Genomic DNA, 11107 nt, shown 5'->3' on the forward strand with positions numbered 1-11107 from the left:
CTAAGTCTAGCTCACGCGCTACCCTGTTGACCTGATGCACTACCCTATGTTCAACATGCGCTATTCTACCACCATGCTATAACCTAGAACTTTTATGCGCCATCTTATTTGTTTCGGACGCAGCCCTAAATTCAAAATGCTATGCGCTACCTAAATTTTTGTATGCGCTAAATTACGACTTTGACGCGCTAAACCGATAAAACCAAATTTCAAAAATAAAAAACTAACCAAAAACAACAAAATCAAAAATAAAAAAAGGGTCAAAAGTGTTGACTTACTGGTGGTCCATATGCGGCAGGTGTCTGGTACCTCCGAACGCGCTCAAAACGATGCCTGGAATATGGAATATGCATTTTGACTTCTCTCCAAAATCTCTTTCTCCAAAGTCAACAATGCACAAATGAATCAAATCAAAACATTTTTCCCTTATACCCTAAAACATGTAAATTATTGGGAGATGAATCAATTTAAACATTTCACATAAACAAAATCATACATACCAAACACAAATCACCAAATCAAATCCAAAATTTCAAAATATTGATTCATCTCCCGAGGGGCATCACCATCAAATATCGAATTTGGCGCATCACCATCAAATATCGAATCTGGGGCAGCACACATCAAATCAAATCTAGGGCACGACTTGAAAATCATAAAAGCAAAAATTTCATTTGATCATAGATCACGATAACACATCATTTTCTTTGAAATAACATGTGCACACACGTCACTTCAAAGAGGGGCAAAATGTAGACGTATAAAAATGACCATATTCCTAAATGAATATTTTATGTTCATTTCTCTATTTAATTAAATCCAATTTAATTAAATTACCCACATTCTTTTGTTTAAATTAAGTAAATTACTCAATTTATTTAAATTAAGTAAATTACTCAATTTATTTAAATTAAATTCACTAGACTTCTTTTTACCATTTAATGAATAAATCATTTTATTCAATTAAATCCCTTCTATCCACTTTTAATTAAATTCAAATTTAATTAAAAAGTTTATCCTAAATTGAATAAATCTAATTTATTTGATTGCAACCAAATTGAATTAAATTAACTTTATTCCAATTAAATCCTATTATCCCTCCATCCACTTGCAAAATCCTACATCTCCCACTTGCTTCCTAAACCCTATTCCTAATTTCTTCTAGACCCTTCTAATCACTTCTAAATTAACCTGACCCATCTTCTAAACTTTGTCACATCCCTAAACAAAGGGAAGTCACTTCTCAAACCCTCAAAGTCTTCAATAACCATTAAAGGCTCCAAGTCTCCAACAACTTTCTCTTACAAACCATTAATGGTTAACTCAACCCTCTAGCATGATTAGAGACTTTCTCTAAACTCAACCTCCATATAACCCAAGGGTCTCATCAAGCATTCATTGCTTTGACCATGGTTATCCCTTAATCATTTGCACAAGAGTTTATCCTTGGATTAAAACTTAATCCAATGGGTAATCTTAACTTAAGCTTGACCCTTACCCTCTAGATAACCATGAGGTCTTCTCAAGCATTTAATGTCTCCAACCCCTTTTCTCAACTAGTCTTATGTTGACATTTGTCACCATTTCATTGGTGCAAATTGAAAACATGGATTCCCAACTTTCAAACTCAACCCTTGATTAACTCTTTCAATCCTGACCATCCATTGCCCTATTTTTGCTATAAATAGAGCTCTCATCCCTCCATTTTCATCGTCCAAGTTTTTAGTATCATACTTATGCTCAAATACATTCAAGCTTTCATATACCATTTATGCTCATCATTTAGCCTCTCTTTAAAATAGAAATTAATCTAATATGCATTTTAGAGTATTTCTATTATCATTAGCTTAAATCATTAACTAATATAGTATGCTAGGATAGTTTGTTTACTAACCTTGTCATCTTATAGTTAGTTTATTGCATTTGTAGCATCATGCATAGCTTAGGATGCATCTCATATTAAATCACCAAAAAGCATCCCTCGTTCTTGCATTTGCCATCCCTAAACCATTTTGCTCAGTGATCTGAGAGAAAAAACATTGGTTTGAGGGACTGTGTAAGATAGAAAACCATAGGACCAACCTTGGGAAGCTGAGTGATACTTCATTACTCCATAGCTTGCACCAAGAAGTCCTGTGAGTGTGTGAGCAACGCTCCATAGAGCTCCGTTTCCGCATTTTGAGTTCTATCGACCCGCTTTTCCCGCATACAGGAATTATAAATGAAATCAATTAAAAACTCCTTATTCTGTGACTGCGTATAACTTCTATTGCTCTTCTCTTCTCTGTGGTCTGATGGCTCTCAGATATTGTGTTGGTAACCTGCAAGTGACAGAAAGATTTGAAGTTCGTGATTATTGAAAAATGGAGATTGAATGCTCAATTTATAGATTTTTGGATGAGATTGATTGAAAAGTGGAACAGATTGATCAAGAGGTGGAGCTCAGGTGAGCTCAAATGAAAATTGATAGTTGAACTACTGGTTGTAGGAGTGAAACAGAATAGATTGAATAGATTAATTGAGTCAGCTGATTGAGAAAAAGTTGACTGAAGGAAAAAAAAAAAGAATGATTGGAGGAAATGAAGAGGATGACAAAGAAAGCTTAATTTAGAGTAAGCTAACTGAAAGATGGAAATAGAGATTGGAGAGATAAATGATTTAATTAATTAATTTAGCATGTGCTTGCACTTTGACTTAAATTTTCAATTTAATCTTTGCATGAAATTTATTCAAATAATTGAATTTATTTAATTCAATTTAGCATTTGAATATATTTAGAACTTGACTTTGATTTTCAATTTGGTTTTTGAAATCATGCACATTTATTTGAATTTAGAAGAAATAAGAAATTAAATGAAATTAGAATTAGAAGATATAGAAGAAATAATTAGTTAATTAAATAATTTAAAGAAACTATTTAATTATTTAGAAATGAAATTTAATTAAATAATAAAGATTATTTAAATTAAAGGAATTAAATCACAATTAATTAAATAATAAATATTTAATTAATATTTAGAAGAGAATTGAATGATTAGATGATTAGAGGTAGAAATTGAGAATTAATTTATTTAAATAATAAAGATTATTTAAATTGGGGAATTAAAAATCATAATTAATTAAATAAGAAATATTTAATTAATATTTAGAAAATGGTTAAAATGATTAAATGATGATAGAATATGAAATAGAATAATTAGCAAGATGATGAGGAAATATGAAATTAGAAGAATAAGATTAATTAAATAATAAAGAATTATTTAATCAATTAGAGGAATAATTAGTACATGATCAATGAGACATTTTTAGGTGTACATTTTCCCCTCTTTGAGACAAAGTCAAAACGACATTGTTTCAAAGAAAACGAAAAATTTTGCCCCAGTATGCCTTGGTACTGTTGTATAGTGTAAATATGCTCCCTCGGAAAAGGTGGTCGGAAAATTCAAAAATTGAGACCATGTTTTCAATATCAGTGTAATAAGAAAGTGTATGAAGTTTCGTTCAATTTTGAGATCGTTTGAGTAGGCTACAAGGTGTTTGAAGTTGGCGGAGACCACGGGTGTCGAGGTGTCAAAAAACCCTAATTTTGAGCTATAAATATAGATTTTTAGGTTTCATTTGCCCATTTGCGATTTGGTAATTTCTTGGTTTTCTTTGTAATTTGTGTTCTTTCTTGCGAGTATTTGATCATCATGGTTGGTTATAGAGCTCGATTGCATCTGTCTGACCAAGTACGTTCATATTAGAGACCTCCTCGGACTGGTGGCATGGTATTTTTCCAAATTTTTCCTAATTTTTTACCTGTTTTTGTGCTATTTTCCAAAAAACATTCCATGATCAATTTTTGCATTTTGTTACACAATTGCTTGTCGATGTTAACGCATTTGTTGTTAATGTATCACAAATGCTCTAAATGCTACACATGCATCATAACTGTTACGCATTAGTGTTAAACGTGTCGCATTCGCTCATTTCTTTACACAATAGTGTTTAATGTAATGCATGTGCTCATGTCATTACACATTAGCTTTAAACGTCACGCAAGAGTCATAATTGTATTGCATTAGTAATAACTATCACGCATTCATTGTACATGTAGTTTTTGTCATGCGTTTTGAAAATATTTTTTGTTTTTTGGGATCTGATATCTGATATTTTCAACATTTTCTCATTGCAGGATAACATTGGAGTGTTATACTGCCGACAGAGAAGACCCAGTGGACTTGATCTTCATGCGGACTTACTCGATGAGGAGATTGAGCATATCTGACAGCTTGGTCTATATCATGTTTTACACTTGCCAGAGGTTACGACCAACAAGGCCATGATTATAGCTTTGATAGAGCAGTGGCACTCTGAGACTTGTTCATTTCATCTTCCGACTAGTGAGGCATCCATTACATTAGAGGATGTATGGCGTATACTGCGTATTCCTATTCATGGTGAGAGAATTGTATATGACCATGATGATGGTATTGCTAGACTATGAGCACTTTTCGAGTGTGAGATTCAAGATTTGCAGATCAGTGGTCATTATGACATCCCTTGGGCTCGATTAGACTATGACGACATGACTATTGTACTACGCAGTGTTGTCAGTGGTTTACTGATACCTGACAGACGAGGTCATGGATTTCCAGTTGGATGGGGCAGAGTGTTCCATGATATGATTGTTCATCATCGATTGTATGCGTGGGGTACATGTCTACTAGCCATGTTATACTATTAGATGCATGATATTGTGCATCTAGGATACCGATCTATCAGTTGTGGTGTGACTCTTCTCCAAACATGGGCATGGGAGCATATTTCTATCTCTAGGCTTATCATTCATGTAGATTTGTAGCCTAGTGAGCCTTATGCTTTCAGGTACACAGAAGGTATTAGACACAAGGGTTCAGGGAACACCTTGTATTGGAGACATTAGTTTGACATACTGCAGCATTTCATTTGGAGACCTTACTTAGATTGCCTCGGTTGGGAGGATGATGTAGTACACTTGCCTTTTTGCCGACAATAGAGATATCTGATCAGTAGGACCTTTGAGACCCAGTGGATCATCAAGATGTATCTTCCAGGGTGGGTTCTGAGATAGTTCAGTGAGGTACAGGTGACACCTGTGGTTACTGCTTACTTTGCTCACATATCACGGGAGGTATCTAATTGGGGTGTGTGCATACAGCCACATGTTGCTTCTGCTGAGTTTGATTCTCTGCAGCCATTACTCTAGGGTTGGGGTAGAGGTGCAGTGGATCCAGGGACGATGACAAAGTATGATGCATGGTTTGCTAGGCACAGGCCAGTGCCATTGACTAATCCTGTTGTTCCCATTACAGCATAGCAGATTCTCCATCCTAGACAACATTTGAGGATAGACACAGGGGAGAGAGCCAGAGGAGGAGGAGAGGGTGGAGCTGAGAGAGGAGGTGGGGGAGATGAGGGAGGTGAGGGAGATGAGGATGTAGACATTGGTGGAGACACCGAGTCTATTAGCAGTGAGGCTAGCGATGATTCTTCTGAGTCATCAAGCAGCGAGGGTGGAGATGATGATGAGGATATGTCGGAGCTGGAGGATGTGCCTGCTGGAGAGGGTAGGAGAGGACAGGTTGGTGAGGAGGATGAGCTGCAGACTATTAGAGCATGGGTCCAGAGTTTAGAGGATGAGGTCACTAGACGAGATGTCAAGCGGGAGACCTATCGTGCAGATTATGGTGCCCTTGCTGTTGAGAGAGATCGTCTCCAAAGGGAGAGAGAAGAGGCATTCCAGAGATGTCAGATCACCATGGATGCCTTTGATCAGCTATTTAGAGAAGGTACAGATGTACGTGACCAGGCAGATAGGTATTTCACTGCTGCGCGGGAGTCTATTTATTATTGCCAAGAATATGAGAGAGCCATCCTTGAGGGTCAAAGAAAGCCTAGCTTCAGTGCGTTTATGGGGAGGAGATCGAGTAGTTCTACTTCACAATGAACTAGCAGTGGTGGCGTTATGGGACCACCTCGACATCCTGGGGCAGGATCTACTGGACAGGATCCACCTGTTGACAGAGGCAGTGTTGGTTGAGACATTTTTTGATCATGTTATCTGAGCCTTCGAGCTTATTTATTGTATTCACACACATTATCATTTTTGAGTCATATATATATGATATGTAGGTTTTGGCAGTGATCTATTTATGTTTTGTTTTCCATGTATGCTTATATGATGCTATGAGTTTTATGATATTTATCTATTTGATTCTATATGATTCTGAAATGCAATGGTAGTACATGTATGTATCAATGATGATAATGAATGTAATGGAATTTATAATGAATGCAATGAAATCTATAATGAATGTAATGAAATCTATTATGAATACTTAATGAAATTATAATGAATTCTTAATGAAATTATATTGCATGCTTTTTTGTATGATAATGGCTGAACCAATTTTAACTCAGATACACCGTGAAGAAATTTTAGTTAGATGATAGAGAGAAAATTTGATGATAGAAAGAATGTGATTTAGAAAGAAGATGAGAAATCAACAAACTATCAATAAGCAAATGAGATGATAATGAAATTTGAAATAATCACGAACCCGTGTCACATATTTTATTGCGTCAATATATATTCATCCCTGAGCCTTATTATTGAACAATGAAGCTTAGCACATCAGGGTATAAGGAACCAAGATGCAAAGATATCTCATTGAAAAAAAAAACATGTAGCAAATGAGTGAACCCTCCATTCTGGGAATTACGCTAGGCGTCGAGGTATGTGTGGCATCCAATAGCTGAATGCTCCTATCACAGACACCCACTACAACAATTTCCCTAGAATTTCATCAATTCACACAACAAACAACAAACAAAGAAAAAGATAATGCCCATCATAGCTCCTCTAGTCACTTGTGGACATCCTTGAGTAGCATAGGAATAATATCTGTCACCAAATGGTAAAAGATAAAGACTGACCCAGACAAAATTCAGTAGCTATACTGACCTTGTGCCTTCATTCTCAGTTGCTTGATGTGATGGTTGATAATGTCTGATCTCAGAAAGTTGTGGACCCTGTTTAAGACTGACCTGTCTGATTTCGAGTGTATCCTCTTATGTTAAGACAAGATAATGATCACTTTGATACGGATATGATACGATTGATAAGACAGTTTGATCAATTGATTGCAGATGTTTGACTAGATAGTCATATCCTTTATTAACTTCGTGTGAAGTGTTTGTTGGATATCTGCTAGGGTATTTGTTTCTCGCGAGACATTTTATTGCAAGTTTTTCTGATTGATTGATTTTTTATTTTTTTTAGTTCTTTTCCAAGAGCTTTTTCGATGTTTTTGGATTATGTAGATTGATATTTGAATGATTTTTTGGATGATTTTTTAAGACATTTTGTAGATGTTTTTGATTTTTGAAGGATTGTTTTGCAGATGTTTTTGATTGTTATGTTTTCCATATTTGAATATTTTTGGATGATTTTTTCAGGACTTTATACGGATGTTTTTGGTATTTTTGAGTTTTTCACTGTTTTTGGATTTTTTCAAGACTCTATATGATTTTTAGGATTTTTTCAGTTATGCCCCCAGTCTGCAGACCTATATGACATGATGATTTGCAGAATGCATGTGGAGACAATGAATTTTTGACATGACCTATGTGAATGCAATATGCATGATGAAGATGCATTTCCTATTCAAACAAGGTTGATTGTGTTTGTTTTAGCATTTGTAATACACCAATTGAAATAGAGGTGCAAAACATTTCATAGATAAGCGGTCAATCAACCCCTAAGGCCCTTTGGAACATTCATCTCAACACACTTAGTGACTGGGATTTACAAATGGAGACGCGGAAAACTTCCCCATTGGTTCTTGAAACTTTGATATTCTTTTGCCCATGTGTGTGTAGATGAGTGAATTCATGCTCTTGTGTTCACTAAATATCCTTAGCATCCTATATGACTAGCTACATGGATTATCCTAACTTCAAAAGCATCCCGAATAGAGCCTCGTTGGCTGCAAGCCTTGAGAGCTCCGACGAGGTTATAGACTGTAATTTCTCAAATATTGTTCCATTACCAGTAGGCGTCCATAGCCCTGATGGAGTTACTTGCATGTTCCCATAGTCAAGCTTTTTGTTGCACTTGCATGCATGATATTTCAGTTATATATCATTGCTCTTTTGCCTTGAGATGGATATTTGGCATAGCTCTTTTTATTTTTATTTTCTTGCCTTGACTTGTAAGTAATGAAACCTACTTGGGTGTGATAATTATAGCAGTGCTGAAGCAGAATTTTAGATTTTTCACTAGTCATATGATCAACTAGGTGTCTCGAGTAAATTAGAGATTTATTGTGTTTGAGATATAGCAATTGATAGATTTTGGGTTAACAAGTCTCAAATAGTGAAATCATCACCCAACCATGAGTAAAGCGTTGTCACGGGGTAATATTGAAAATGAATGACCTTAGGACCTCAAAAGATTTCATGTCCAAATATCTAAGAAAGGAGATGATCCTTGTTTCTTTTAAATGCAAATGAATGATAAACTTGAACATTTGTCTTGTTTTATTGATGTTGCTATATGAAAATGCAAAATTTTTGAGGATGCGATACATTTAAAAAAGAAACTATATGTAATGCAATGTTTTGAATGATATGATATGCAATGCGAAAAGTAAAACCTAAACTACACAACCCTTAGGTATAATATTGTTTAAGGTGCATGTTGTTCATAGGGTCAAAGAGTGGATCTCCCTCCATGGTAGCCAAATTCTATGCTCCATTGCCTATAACCCTTGTTATGATGAAGGGACCTAGCCAGTTAGGTTCAAATTTCCCTGGCTTTTCTTGTTCTGCTAGTTTCCTTTGATTCTCTTTAAGGACTAGATCTCCTACTTGAAAAGTTTGTGGGCAAACTGTTTTATTATAACTTCATCTCAGTCTATTTTGATATCCTTGTAGATGGTTGAATGTTGTTTGTCTTTTTTTCATCAAGGGTTTCGAGTTCTTGTAACCTTGCTACCCTGTAGTCTTCCTCTGATATGATGTTCTGTAAGGAAACTCTTAGATTGCTTCTGTACCATAGACCAAGGAATACGGTGTTGCTCTTGTAGGTGTGCGCACTCCTGTTCTGTAAGCCCAAAGAGTGGGATTTAACTAGAGATGCCAGTCTCATCCTGTATCAATGACAACTTTCTTAAGAATTTTCAATATTGTTTTATTTGTAGCCTCTACTTGTTCATTGCTTTGTGGATAATATGGTGTGGCAAATCTTTGTTGTATGTTAAATTTGTCACAAAACTCTTTCACTTCCTGGTTTTTAAATGGACGTCCATTATCTATTACGAAGCACATTAGAACCTTGTATCTGCATATAATATAGTTGAGCATGAATTTAGATATCTACTTTCCAGTGGTGTATGTAAGAGGAATTGCCTCCACCCATTTGGTAAAGTACTCAATGGTTGTTAATATGAACTTGTGCCCATTGGACGAAGTAGGGTTGATTTTACCCACTAGATCTAATCCCCATTGCGAAAATGGCCATGGTGATGTAATGGGTTGAAGATCTTGTGCTGGTGTATGAATGAGGTCTCCATGCATTTGGCATTGTTTAAACTTCTGTACATATTTGTAAGCATCCTTTTCCATGGTTGGCCAGTAATACTTGTTCTCAACAATTTCTTTGACAGTGGTGGACCACTTTGGTGAGCCCCACAAATTCCAGCATGGACTTCCTTTAAAGCTAGGTGGGATTCATTCTCATCAAGACATCGGAGAAGAGTTCCATCGAAGCCCTTTATATACAAAGTATCAACTATAATGGTGTATCTAGATGCCTGACGAATAAATGTCTTATTTTGATTTCTGGACAGATCCGGTGACATGTATTGAATGTGTAAATATGTATATATTTCATTGTACCAATGTGATTTTGGACCTACAATTGTACATACATGTTCTCCTGAAGGAGTCTCATAAGCCGGTAGCATCAACTGTTCTATGATAAACTCAGACTGAGTTTCATTAGTAGGCATATTAATTAGAGATCCTATGGTAGCCATTGCATCTGCTACCTTGTTTTGTATCCTTGGGATCTGTTCAAAGGTGATTTTGCTGAAGTGCTCTTTGTAATCTTCCACTAGCTTCTTATAAGGCATGAGTTTGTCATCCTTTGTGTTGTAATCATCATTGACCTGGTTTACAATCAACTGTGAATCACCATAGACCTGTAATTCTTGTATTCTCCACTATATAGCTGTATGAAGTCCTATGAGAAGAGCTTCATATTCGGCTATATTGTTTGTGCACGGAAAATTTATCCTAAATGACTTAGGTATAAAATTCCCTTGAGGAGTAATGAAGAGAATCCCTGCTCCAGATCCATGACTTGTATATGACCCATGAAAGTATAATTTCCACATTAAAGATGTTGTCAATGTAAACACTGATTCGTTTGGAAAGTCTATGAGTAGTGGATGACTGTCTTGTAAAGGAGCCTCTGCTAACTGATCTACTATAATTTGTCCTTTAATGGCCTTTCTGTCTATGTACTCTATGTCAAACTCACTCAAGATCATGACCCACTTAGCCAATCGCCTGGTCAATGTTGTTCTGCTTAATAAGTACTTGAGTGGATCAAAGCGTGCAATGAGTTGTATCTTATGAGATAGTATGTAATGTCTGAGCTTTTGAGATGCAAAGATTACTGCTAAACATTATTTCTCTATAGGGGTATAATTAAGCTCATAGCCAATCAGAGTCCTACTTATATAATAAATGGATCTTTATTTTCCTTTGTCGTCATGTTGTGCCAACAAAGCTCCCAGAGTTGAGTTTGTTGCTAATATGTATAACAATAGAGGTTTTCCTAGAGTAGGTGATACTAATACTAGTGTGTTTAAAAGATAATCTTTTAGAGCTTGGAAAGCTTCCTGGCATTGTTCTGTCCATTTAAAAGTAACTCCTTTCCTGAGTAAATGCTGGAATGGGTGACACTTATCTGCCAACTATGCTATGAATCTCCTTATGGATTGCAGTCTTCGTTGTAACCCTCTGAGTTGTTTAAGTGTTGACAGGGGTGGCATATCAATGATTGCCTTGACCT

Source organism: Cryptomeria japonica, chromosome 9 (genome assembly GCF_030272615.1).
Source record: "Cryptomeria japonica chromosome 9, Sugi_1.0, whole genome shotgun sequence".
Taxonomy (NCBI): Eukaryota; Viridiplantae; Streptophyta; class Pinopsida; order Cupressales; family Cupressaceae; genus Cryptomeria; species Cryptomeria japonica.